The sequence below is a fragment of the Pezoporus flaviventris genome, unplaced genomic scaffold (assembly GCF_033815535.1).
Source record: "Pezoporus flaviventris isolate CSIRO_AGI_PZ_B2104156 unplaced genomic scaffold, CSIRO_AGI_Pfla_v1 ptg000036l, whole genome shotgun sequence".
Lineage (NCBI taxonomy): Eukaryota > Metazoa > Chordata > Aves > Psittaciformes > Psittacidae > Pezoporus > Pezoporus flaviventris.
The window spans coordinates 36,890,417-36,901,971 of record NW_026892584.1 but is presented as its reverse complement, the minus strand read 5'-3'; the positions used below and the strand labels follow the sequence as shown (position 1 = coordinate 36,901,971).

Below are 11,555 nucleotides of genomic sequence, written 5' to 3'. Positions count from 1 at the left end.
AAATGACCAAACTCCATATTAAACTACAGCAGCATAAATTTGTTGGAAGTCTGTAGCAGAAAACAGAATTGTGCTATTGCTTTTCTATAACCACACACGGAACTTAACCTTTCCTTTTGATCACAGAAATACAATGAACTAAACATTCCTGAAAATCGAATCATTTATATACATGCTTTAACCTGTCTGTATAGATGCCCTTAGCAGTTGGAAAAAAATGAATAGGCAGTTTCAGAATCACATTTTTGCACATTCTCATGGGAAGCTTCTTTCCTTAAAGTAGCAGCAGGTCAAATATAGCCAGAGGTGTAGACACTGTTCAAACAAGGCTTTTCCAAAAGCCAAAAGAATTGTTTTACTGTTATATAGATTCTTGAAGTTTTGCGCAGTTTTGTGCTTATTATTTGTAAGCAAATAAGTATTTCCCATTTCCTAAGCATGCGCTAAGTGGTTTAACCATAGCTGGGAATCATAAATAATTAGCAGCAGGAATACAAGGATGGAGATCTGGCCCAAGCTTTAGAATGGTGACATATTTATTTACTATGTGTAAATACTAAAACATTCTTATTTCATGCATAAAGGAAAATGTAGCAAAGATCTTCACCTCTATGATGTTAACTCTGTACTTCATCCATCAAAAAGGCATGGAGCACAAATTATTCGTTTATGTCACTGCTAGACAACATCAGCTGCAGAAAGTCCAACTCTGAGGATTGCATTAACGTATCCAGAGATATAAGGGCAGGAGAAGACAGGCTAAGAAAACTGGAAATGTTCAATCTGAAGAAGAGAAGGCCTACAAGGATGCTGGAGAGGGACTCTTCTTCAGGGACTGTAGTGATAGGACAAAGGGCAATGGGTTTAAACTTAAACACGAGAAGTTCAGGTTAGATATCAGGAAGAAGGTCTTTACTGTGAAGGTGGTGAGGCAATGGAAGAGGTTGCCCAAAGAAGTGGTAAATGCTCCATACCTGGCAGTGTTTAAGGCCAGGCTGGACAGAGCCTTGGGCAACATGGTCTAGTGCAAGGTGTCCCTGCCTATGCCAGGGGAGTTGGAACTAGATGATCTTTAAGGTCTTTTCCAACCCTGACTATTCTATGATTCTGTGATTCTATGATTCTATGAACTAAGGCTCTTCACGATGAAGAATGAAGCTGTGAACTTTTACATACTTCCCAAGAGCTGCTGTACAGACAGAAAAGTTGTTGACAAGTCCTTCACTTGGAGCATTCATTCCTCACCCTGTCATGGCACAGGTAACAGAGTCCATGGAGATGACATAAGGCGCAGTTCTTGCCTAACCTTTATGTTCCATAGCCTCTCCCAGAGAAAAAAAAACACAACTTCAGCCATGGGAGACAACTTGTCACCATTTTCTAAAAACAAATACTACTGCAGCAGAGCTTTGACTGAACTTTGACATATACTGTAGCTCTTTTCATCTCTGCTCCCAGCCACACTGTCTGGAAATGCCCACTTAACGCACTTATATATGCTATTATAATGTGCAAAAACTTGGAAATGAAAAGAAGGTAAATAGTGTATCTTTATGCAATGTTACATTTTCTAGCAGTGCAATTGAAACATCAATCATTCTATTCTGGCTGCATTGATCGGTAATTTTCATTTTGTTATTTCAAATAAAGCTTCTCTCCACAACAGCAACGGCAGCACTTTCCAGCATATAACTTCAGTTCATTTTGGCTTCATGACTTAAAGATCTTCTCTTCACATCATTCTTTCACATCTTTTAAGTGGTAATTCCACTTTTCCAATTAGATTACTGGAACATGCCAAGTAAACAGGCACCTTTTCCTAGAGCTATAACATGTAACTAACAAGCAAAGTTAGTGCAAACAACACCTTGGACTCAGTCCAATTGTAGCTTGTACATTTAGAATTTGGATCTTTACATATATATATACACACACAGAGGAAGAGTTTATATGTGTGTATATATATATGAGTGTATATAAAGATACATATACATAAAAATAAAAGTAAACCTTAGACAGTTCTAATAAGATGCTCAACTTAAACAAAATTCAAGAAAAAAGGCTTTTGAAAGAATAAAAATATTAGGGAAATTTAAAAAAAAAAAATACTGTAAGTGGCTGAAGCCAGGAGACAGGCACGCTCAAATCCTGATCTACCACATAGCCCCAGGCAAGTCACTTCTCTCTGTAACTCAGTTTGCCCATCAGTAAAATGGGGATCATAACCACTTAATTCAACAGGCTGTTGCAATGATATACAAATTCATTGCTCATTCAAAAGCTGTGAGCTCTTGTAAGGAAGGGCTCCTTTGAGATACAAAGAATTCATAGTGGGAGATTATTAAAGTAGGAGTAAAGCTCATTTTCACTACTTCTGACCAACAGCTTTCTGTGATAGCAGGTTTGTTTTAGACATAAAAGCAGAAAATTCTTACAAAACAGACTAGAAGGATGACTGAAGGAGAGGGAGCAAGAGTGACATTGTCAGGACTGGTATTCTGGCTTTTAAATTCATTCTTATAGTATTTAAATACCATGTACCAAATACTTAGAATCATAGAATCATAGAATAGTTAGGGTTGGAAAGGACCTTAAGTTCATCAAGTTCCAACCCCCTGCCATGGGCAGGGACACCTCACACTAAACCATATCACCAAAGGCCTCGTCAGGCACATCAGAAATATTCAAAACAAAGAAACTTTAGAGAAGCTTTACAAATGATGGTAAAGTCAAATTGAGAAACCAAGACAATATCACCCAAAAGCTCCATGAATCCTGCATAAGAGATCATGTTACTAAAGGAGTTATAATATATATGCAACATTTTGCATATTATTTATGTTAGCAGCACTTTGTCATGCAACCATGATTCAGGCCATGCAAGGCTGGGTGCTGTCCTTAGCATGCAGAGTGAAGAAAACATTGCTGAAGAGCCATATTTGATGTGGACAAAGGGAAGGAAAAGGAGAGGCAAGGCGTGACTAGTGAGTCATCACCCCATAGCAGAAGCTAGGCAGTTTTGTCATCCAAGCCATTTGCATAGTAGGCCATACATGCACATTCATATGCTCTTTAAGAATGGGCTCTGACAATGGCTGTGCACTCTTTTATGTTAATTTTCAACAGTTATTCACAAATAAAAGTTCAGTTGAAAAAAAAAAAAAGGTTGCAAGCTATACATTTATGGAAAAACCAACAGTCCAAACACAAATCATCAGTTTACATGTTTCTTAAGACCTGAATTAATACGTGTACCATTGTGTCTTCACAAAGCAAATCCACATAAACACATGATAAATCTGGTCCTTTGAGGCCAGAGTTCAGCAGCTGGTGACAAGCAAGAGAATGCACTGTCTGGGAGAGTGGCAGCCATAGTAGGGACGACAGCCACCCAGCCTTTGAGTCTGTGTGATCTGTTCAGGTCATATACTCCACAGGGTCTACTGGGACTTCTCAGCATCAAACTGCTGCCACCACTACCACCATTCACTACTAGTGTATGTGACAAGGAGCAACTCCAGGATCAGACTCCCACTCACCCAAGCCCATGACAGCCAAAATGTCCCAGAAATGTAATAGCATTGTGATAGAAGACAATAACAGGATCCCAGGGGTGTAAGACTCTCCATCTCTCCTTCTCACTGTGCCACCAGCAGTTCTCGAACACAAGCTGCTAGCTCAAAACCAGCAAGCACAAAAAACCCTGACTTCCTGTAAGGAACTGTCACCTACCTTTGAAGTTTTCCTCAAAGTAATAGCATACTTCTATTAATCCCCTTTAAAAGTATGATAACAGAGAAAAGTATGATAATAGATTTGTGGGAGTTTAAAGTATCATTGTTATAAGAAAACAGGAATAAGGAGGATGACCTTTAAACTGCGGCAGGAGTTTCCTCCCAGTCACAGTCATGAGAGGAGGCCAGAACAGGTTATTCAACTCCTTAGAAGACACCTAGAGGAAAGTTTTAACTTTATTAGTAGTGCTAGCACCTCTAGTCCCTCACTACCATGGTGAGGAACAAGGCCTGCAGGGCAGAGGTCCCTTCCCTTCCTCAACAGGGCACGGCAGGGCAGCTGAGGGGAAGCACCAAAGAGGCTGGCGGATAATTCATCCCCTCCCATGGCTGAGGCAGAAGCAGGAATGCAGCAGCAGTGACTCAGGCCTGGGCCAACCCTTTGTACCACTGTTGTCACTGAGTACACACACAACACCCACCACACAGCCCACTACCGCTGCAAGCCCAACCATGCAACAGCCTCTTCTTCCTGTGCTTCCTGGCTGCTGTGGCACCTATCTGCCATTTTAACTAAGGAGCTTCTGCTCCAGGCTCTGTGTTCTGATTACAGCCTGTCAATAGCAGATAACTGAGGTAAGAGAACAGGAACTTGACCCATTTTATGGGGTTTTCCTATTACATGCTGAACCTAAATAGGTTTAAAAGAAAACTCAACATATCCAGGTAAGGAAAGCACTGTTTATGCCCATTAAAGCTGTACCACATTACTCCTGGTCACAGAAGAGTCCAGCCAAGGACTAAATGTTTCCCACTTTTCCTTTCTTTCAAAATTTGGCTTACCCAAAGGTAGGCAAATACAATTAGTGGCTTGTATGAACCAGATGGATTCTTTCCTTCTTTTGTGCAAAATTTCATTCAGTTTAGCCATAGCTAGCATTATCCAAATGACAAAATCTACTGTTTCCCTCAGCTGAAACAATAATAAATGTTTATTTACTTAACACAGGAAGAAACTGGGGATATGGAGAAGCTGACTAGTTTTGCAGGCTACACCACAATTTTAGTGAAAGAACTTGAGGAAACCAGTTCCTCTGCAACCAGTACTTTTAATGACACTACATACATTCATCATTTTTTTAAATCTAAACTTTGGTATATATGAAATACTGAAATAAACTGAGCCAAAAGACTAATTAAATATGGCCACAGCTACCAATGGGCCTTTTTTATTTGTTTTCCTTCCCCTCCCCTCCCCCCCCCCCCCCCATCTCTGCAGTGTCTGCCTGCAATGATTAAGTTGAAAATGAAGTTCCGACTACTAATTTAATTGAAAATAGCAGATTATATTGTGACAGTGATCTCTCTCTCCCTCATACATCTCCAGTAACAGTGATGGCACACTGCTTTCCCTGCTCAGCTATCTCTGAGCCCAGTGGCACAAAGCATAGCAGCTGACCTACACTGAGGTGGGTGGGAGGGAGGCAGTGTCTCCTCTTGCACGTCAAGAAAGGAGAGAAGAAGAGGTCTAAACATGTAATTATCAAGCCTAGAATCATCACTGTGCTGGTGAAAATACTGAGGAGACATTGACTTTAACTTGTCCTGCTTTAACGTGGCAGAGGTTGGTTTGCCTGCTAGGACGCACCTTGAAGCCATGGCAACAGGGGATTGATGTAATGCTGTATGCATCTGTATAGGTATATTTTTTTTCATGTCAGCCTCATAAACCTGCTCTTAACCTCCCATGTATTCTAGCAGTTCTATACTGGGCAGGAGGTGGACTGTGCAGGAGAATTAATTGCAGGAAATATCTGTTATCCATTGAGACAGAGGGCTAAGGATCACTTGTCTTTCAAGAGCACAAAGAAGGAAAGATAAACCTGGGCTTCAGTCATCTCTGCTTCTACCACCTAAACTTTATGGTCTTCTCTAACAATTGTAGCCATTTCTCTGACTATCTGCTTGCCTAACGATTGTTCTCATTTTGTGATGTTTTATTTCTTCTCTCTTGGTGAAGCTCCTTTTATGTCTATACACAGCAGAAATCTGAAAGCCACTCCAAATGCTCTGATTTTAAATAAATACTTCACGTATACAAGCTGTGAAAGTTCTAATCCAAATAATCACTGACGTTTATGACTTATAGACAAAGATAAATTTGTTCAATTGTTCTTATTGCACCTCCTGCTTTATTGGGATGGTCTATGGACTATTTTTTCAATACTCAGTGCAGGAGATGACCCTCCCAGCCAAAAGAATGCAAGCGTTTGAAGTAAAAATGTCCATGTGTGTATTTACCTATACAGATCATACCCATGTACAAAAATATAAAGATATTTTATGAATGGTAATAACATAGTTTGTGTTTGCATTTGAGTCAGCTGAGGTTTTGGTTTTTTTTTTTTGCATATTTTGGGTTAGTTTATTTGATTCCACTATTTAAGTATTCTTTTACAGAAATGTCTTTCTGGTTACTTTTTTATTCATGTTGAGCCACCTATAGACTGCTTTCCTCCTAAGACAAAATACTTGAACAATGTTTTCTACTGTTTCTGAAAGGAAGAAAATTATAGCCATCCCAATCCTGCTTTGATGTTAGCAAACTGACACCACCAAGAACAATGACAGAATAAGAAACTGAAAAAAAAAAAAGACTGCTTCTAATTTTTTTCTTAAAGAATTTTCATTTGATTTTGGAAAATGTAAGGACTAACCAGCTTATTTCTTCTAGAACACAATTTATATTTATTTCCAGTAGGTGCCATCTAACTTAAGCTTTAAATGAAGCTTCAGAAGTATTTAGGTATTCTTAGCAAATCAAGGTTCAGAATGATGCATAATCACTCCAACTGGAAGTTGTTTGAGTCAACAAATATGTTTGAGTCAACCAAGGCCTCAAATAACAGGAGCTATGGTGGGCATCCAAAGCACAACCACAGTAGCAAACTTAATTAAAGTGTCTTTTAGGAAAATACCAACTGAAAGACAGTTGCTGAACCGTTTGCCTCTTCCTTCCCCCTTCTTTTCAGTCTCACAAGAATGATGGACTCCTTTCACTCCCAAGATATACAGAATGGAAAGTTGACGAGACAGCCTGACCCATTCGTGAAAAGTTTGAGAAGTGTCCCTGCTGTAAAATGCCCCCAATTTTCCTCACACCTCTTCCTAACCAATTTAGTTTACTCCACTTCTATGCATAGAAATATACTTTGCCCTTTATTCACCCAATTTCAAGGTTATACTCAAACATGTACTGGAAGATAAAAGCTTTAAATAATGTACATTCTCTTATTGTCCTTTTCATTGAGATCACAGGTGCATGAACTCGTCCCCCAGCACAAAAAGCTGTTGTCATGGAAACAGCTCAGGATGCCAACTTGACAACAACTGACATTCAAACCAGGAGGGACACCTTGTCTTCTGCCCTCACCCACCAAACCAGAGCATTTCAGTGGGGCCAAATCTGCAGTATTCCTTCCTTGCCAGGTCTGAGATGTACACTGCTGTGAGGAGGAGGTACAGTTGGCTCCAGCCCCTCACTCCACATACAGTACCCCAAAAATTGCCTTGGGAAAACAGCTACACTACAGCCTAATCAAGTGAGATAAGAAGAGTATCCTTTGCTTTCAGTGCTTGGCAAATGTCGTAAGGGAAGAGGAGGTCAGCTTTCTTAATGGTTGTACCAGATCTTTCACAATGCCATTAAATCATTCTGTTTCTTCCAGAGTGCCAATGGAATACTGCTTTCCTACAGGAAAATCACTTCAGCACTATGCATTTCAGTTTCCTGCTTGTAAAATGGGGATAACCATACCTGTGGTAAGCCTCAGATAAAGAGCTTTTAGTAATCAGTATTGTAATCCATTTTTTCTTACTCTATTTCCATCGATATTGATAGTTTGTGGTAATAATTCACCATTTAGCTCTTCTAATTGAGTAATAAATAGTCCAGGAAGCAGGACTAGGCAAACATGCTGAAAAAGTAGATGCACATTCCAGAGAGATATAAACTCAAAGGAAAGGTGTCTTATTTATTTATTTCCCCCAGGAGATTTAACTGGAAAGTGCTATATAGTGAAAATACACTCCTTGCCTTCCTCCATACCTAAGGATTGAAGAACATGTGAAATTGACAAATTTAAAGGAAAAAAATATTTTTCATATTAGTATATATATATAAACATATATATAAATAAATATGTATAAATGTGGTTGGTGGAAGGGAAACAAAATACACACAACAAGCATTTGCTTTCCTGTAGGCTTGTACACATTCTCATGCCTGAATGCTGTCTTGTGATCTCTACATAACCTTTGAAACATAAGTGCATATTTCACTCTTGCAGACTAGCACAACCATTTTTTTGTCATTCCAATTTCATTTCCAGTGCGGTGTGGACTGCGGGCTCAGCAGTCACTGGAGTCTGAAGTGACTCTTGGGACCTCCTCACTGTTCTATATGCAAATGGCCCTGCACCTGGGCATCCGAGCGGGCTTGCCGACAGTTTAGTTATGCAAATCTGATTGATCGAGAGCATATTGCAGAAGAACACACGCAGGCCTGAGACACTGGCAGCTATATTTCACTGGCTAAATTCCCGAAGAAAAAAAAGTTAAATGCCAAGCATTTTGATGCATATTCCTATCAAGCCCTGAAGTGCACTAGCATTTATTTCGGTATGTTTTCAACACTTTGCTTAAATGTTGTTAATGTAATTTCTTGTGCCATTGCTGAATTTACAGAAGGGTTTGTTTTCTCTTACTTTTTTTTTTCTAAAGCCACAAACAAAAAAAAAAACACAACAAAATCCCCAAAAGAGAGTTACTGTGATGTCACAACACAATAGGTCTGTCAGTTTATTTAAAATAATCATTTCAGGCAAATGGAGCAAATGCAGCGTTAAAATATAATTAGGTCCTACAGTATAGAGGAGTGCAAAGAAACTGGTGTACTAGCACAAGTTGCCAACTATTCTTTCCGCAACAAAAGCTAAAACAAACAGTGGGAATGTAGATTACATACTGTCACACAACGTCCAAAGCACTTTTCTATTTACCAAACACTTTGTATAAAATGGCAGAGAAGGAAAAGAAAAATAGAAAAAAGTAGAATCGTCTGGGATCAATTTAAAAGAATAAATTATTTTTTATATTTTTAAAAAAGGAGAAAATAAAAGAAAAAGGACTATCCACCGATGTGTGAGCATGTGGAAACCTCTAATATAGAGCATGCTTCAGGCATCAAGTTAATCTCGGTTTATTGCATGCAACTGATTTATCTTCATTTATAAATGAGTGGTGAGCCCTGGTTCTAATAATTGTGTTTCCTGTAGTTGTGTTTATGTACATTAATGCCTTGGAGAACTATTTATTGTGTTGAAATAACACGATTATTTTCTTTTCCCCCAGTTTTTCCAAAAACAGATGCAGACTAAGACTATTTCAATGCTTGGACACTGATAAAGCCACTGGGAAGAGACATAATTTCAGCCTTTTAAATCACTTATTTTATCTTTTATAAGTCACTTTTCAACAGAGGTTTTCAGCAACAATAGTATTCATCAGTATGAATTGAGACATTTTTTTATTAATTTGAAGTTGGAGGTTTTGTTTGTCTGTTTGTTTGTTTGTTCGTTTTAATAGTCTTTTCTCAGACAAGTTTTGGGGTTGATAGTTCCATAGCTAAGGATTTACATTTGCATGGATCCCAAAGCAGAGAAGAGAGAAATGTCTCAGGTGGTATGCAGAAAATGACTAATGCAACAGAGTCTGATCGCAGTTGGAGCCACAAAGCATTCTATAATACAAATTTTTATAACAGGTCACTAGCAAACACCTAATAGTCTGGTCTTACAGAATATGAATTCACAAAAACTCTCATGATACTTCTGTCATGATTCAGTGCACAAAGTTTTATGCTGAGAACATTTTTACATGAGCAGCAATTAAAATATGTATCACTGTCTTTAACTTGAAAAAAGTATCTTACTTTTAATCTCAGTGTTAAAATTGTCATAATCTCAAGAGGACCATGCAAAGAACAAAATTTCTCACAGAAGATTGATCCAAAACACTCTTAGAAGCCCCTCTGAAAAATACAGTTAAAATTTCTAGAAAGAAGCCCAACTTATCTAAAGGACTTGAAAAGCAAAGCAACCCTGCTGTAGCAATGTTAGAGCACAATTTATTGAAGAGAAAACATTTCCCTGCACTTTAAGTTGTATTGCCTTTGGCACAGATTCTTCAGCTGTAAATTTGTCCAAGGAATGACATACAGTACACATCAGAGAAGTAATGAAGGAAAGAGGCTTAGATGGGCACTTTGCAGCTGACAGGGAGCCGTTATTGAGCCTTGTCTGCTGTAGTTAGCAAAAGAAAAAAGAACACAGAGAGAACATCTTTGTCTGTCCCCAACCCCTGCTACCCTCTCTTTCAAACAGAAAAATAAATAAATAATTAGAAAATAGCCATCTGACAAGCAAAGCCTAGCCAGAGGGTCAAAAATGAAGATCCTGGGAAAGGTCAAGTTTAATCTCTACCCACGATGCCCTAGTGCATCCCTCACAACAGCTGACTAACAAAAGGGGCTCAGCACTGTGACTGACAGAATTCTTAATTGTATCCACTCATTCATGACAATTTGATTAAAATATTACGCCAAAGTCTCACCCCCTGTTTGCTTCGATCCTCCAAATCTAATTTTGAATTTTCAGAAAGAAGATTACCTCCACAAGCATGACTGGGATGCTATTAACTTCTACTTAATCTTTATTACTGATGTGAATTTAACATATGTATGGCTTCGTCTCGCTCCTGTTGTTTTCTCTCTAAAGTAACGTCTAGGCAATATACAAGTGGCGGACATTAATTTTCACTTTGATATTCTGTCATACTAAAGCTCATACTTTCATATGAAAACTTAAAGATGCACCATCTTAATAGCATGGCACAACTAGATTGCATTAAACAAAATAAAAACCCCAAATACACACTAGCTCCCACCAGCCCACACCAAGAAAAGAACAAAACCCTGCTGAACAGACTTCAAAGTATTATAACTTTTCACTGTTATCTCCAGCTATATCCCCTTCATTACAGTAGCTTTTCCAAGGCCTGACAAGAACAAGTAAATTCTAGTTAATGTCAATAATGCAATTGTGAAGAAGTCAAGCAGGCAGTTCAAATTTCTAATCAATATGGACTAGTCCCAAATTTATGAAACTAGTAATTGAATATGGCCATTGTTACCTGTGTCCTAATTCTCAAAAGATAATTGAATAAAAGATGTTATTTCATTCTCAAATATTCTTATTCCCTCACTTCATTTCTCTCACAAGTAACACAAAGAGAATTAACATCACCAGCTCAATTGTGTTTACGAGAGTATTCACAAATGTATTGAACATGAAACATTACTAATAAAACTGACTGGGTTGGAAAAAATCCACTGAAAAATACTACTTTTTTTTTCTCCCTTCTCCCCAAGAGAAAAAAAAAAAAAAAGTATTTTTTATTTTGCAAAACTTTTTTTCAGCATTTATGTCCACGTCTACTAATTGTTATTGTAAAAAGAGAAGTAATAAATTAATCTTCCTAAACTCAGACTTGGTGACTTCCAAATTTGCCTGTCTAACTGCTGCTCCCATCAGCAGGAGAGCACTTGTATTTGATTGAGTCTTGGGAGGGGAGTGGGCAGAATATCACTTACAGTCATTTAACATGTTTACTAGTCACAAAGAGTTGTAGAACTACCTTTAGTCTCTCAAATCCCATACCACCTGGACAATGCATGGTAGGCTGATATCTAGAAGTAATCAC

At 38.3% G+C, this 11,555-nt stretch overlaps 1 long non-coding RNA gene across 2 annotated transcripts; it reads left to right on the top strand.

The window, feature by feature from the left end:
- The first annotated feature begins 3,884 nt into the window (after positions 1-3,884).
- Positions 3,885-11,194, top strand: LOC133274792 (uncharacterized). 2 transcript variants are annotated; one of them, XR_009745268.1, is made up of 3 exons: positions 3,885-4,370; positions 7,463-7,556; positions 9,147-11,194. It is a non-coding gene; the product is annotated as an uncharacterized LOC133274792 (long non-coding RNA). The 2 variants fall into 2 exon arrangements; XR_009745269.1 differs by lacking the exon at positions 3,885-4,370 and adding an exon at positions 7,121-7,336.
- The last annotated feature ends 361 nt before the right edge of the window (positions 11,195-11,555 follow it).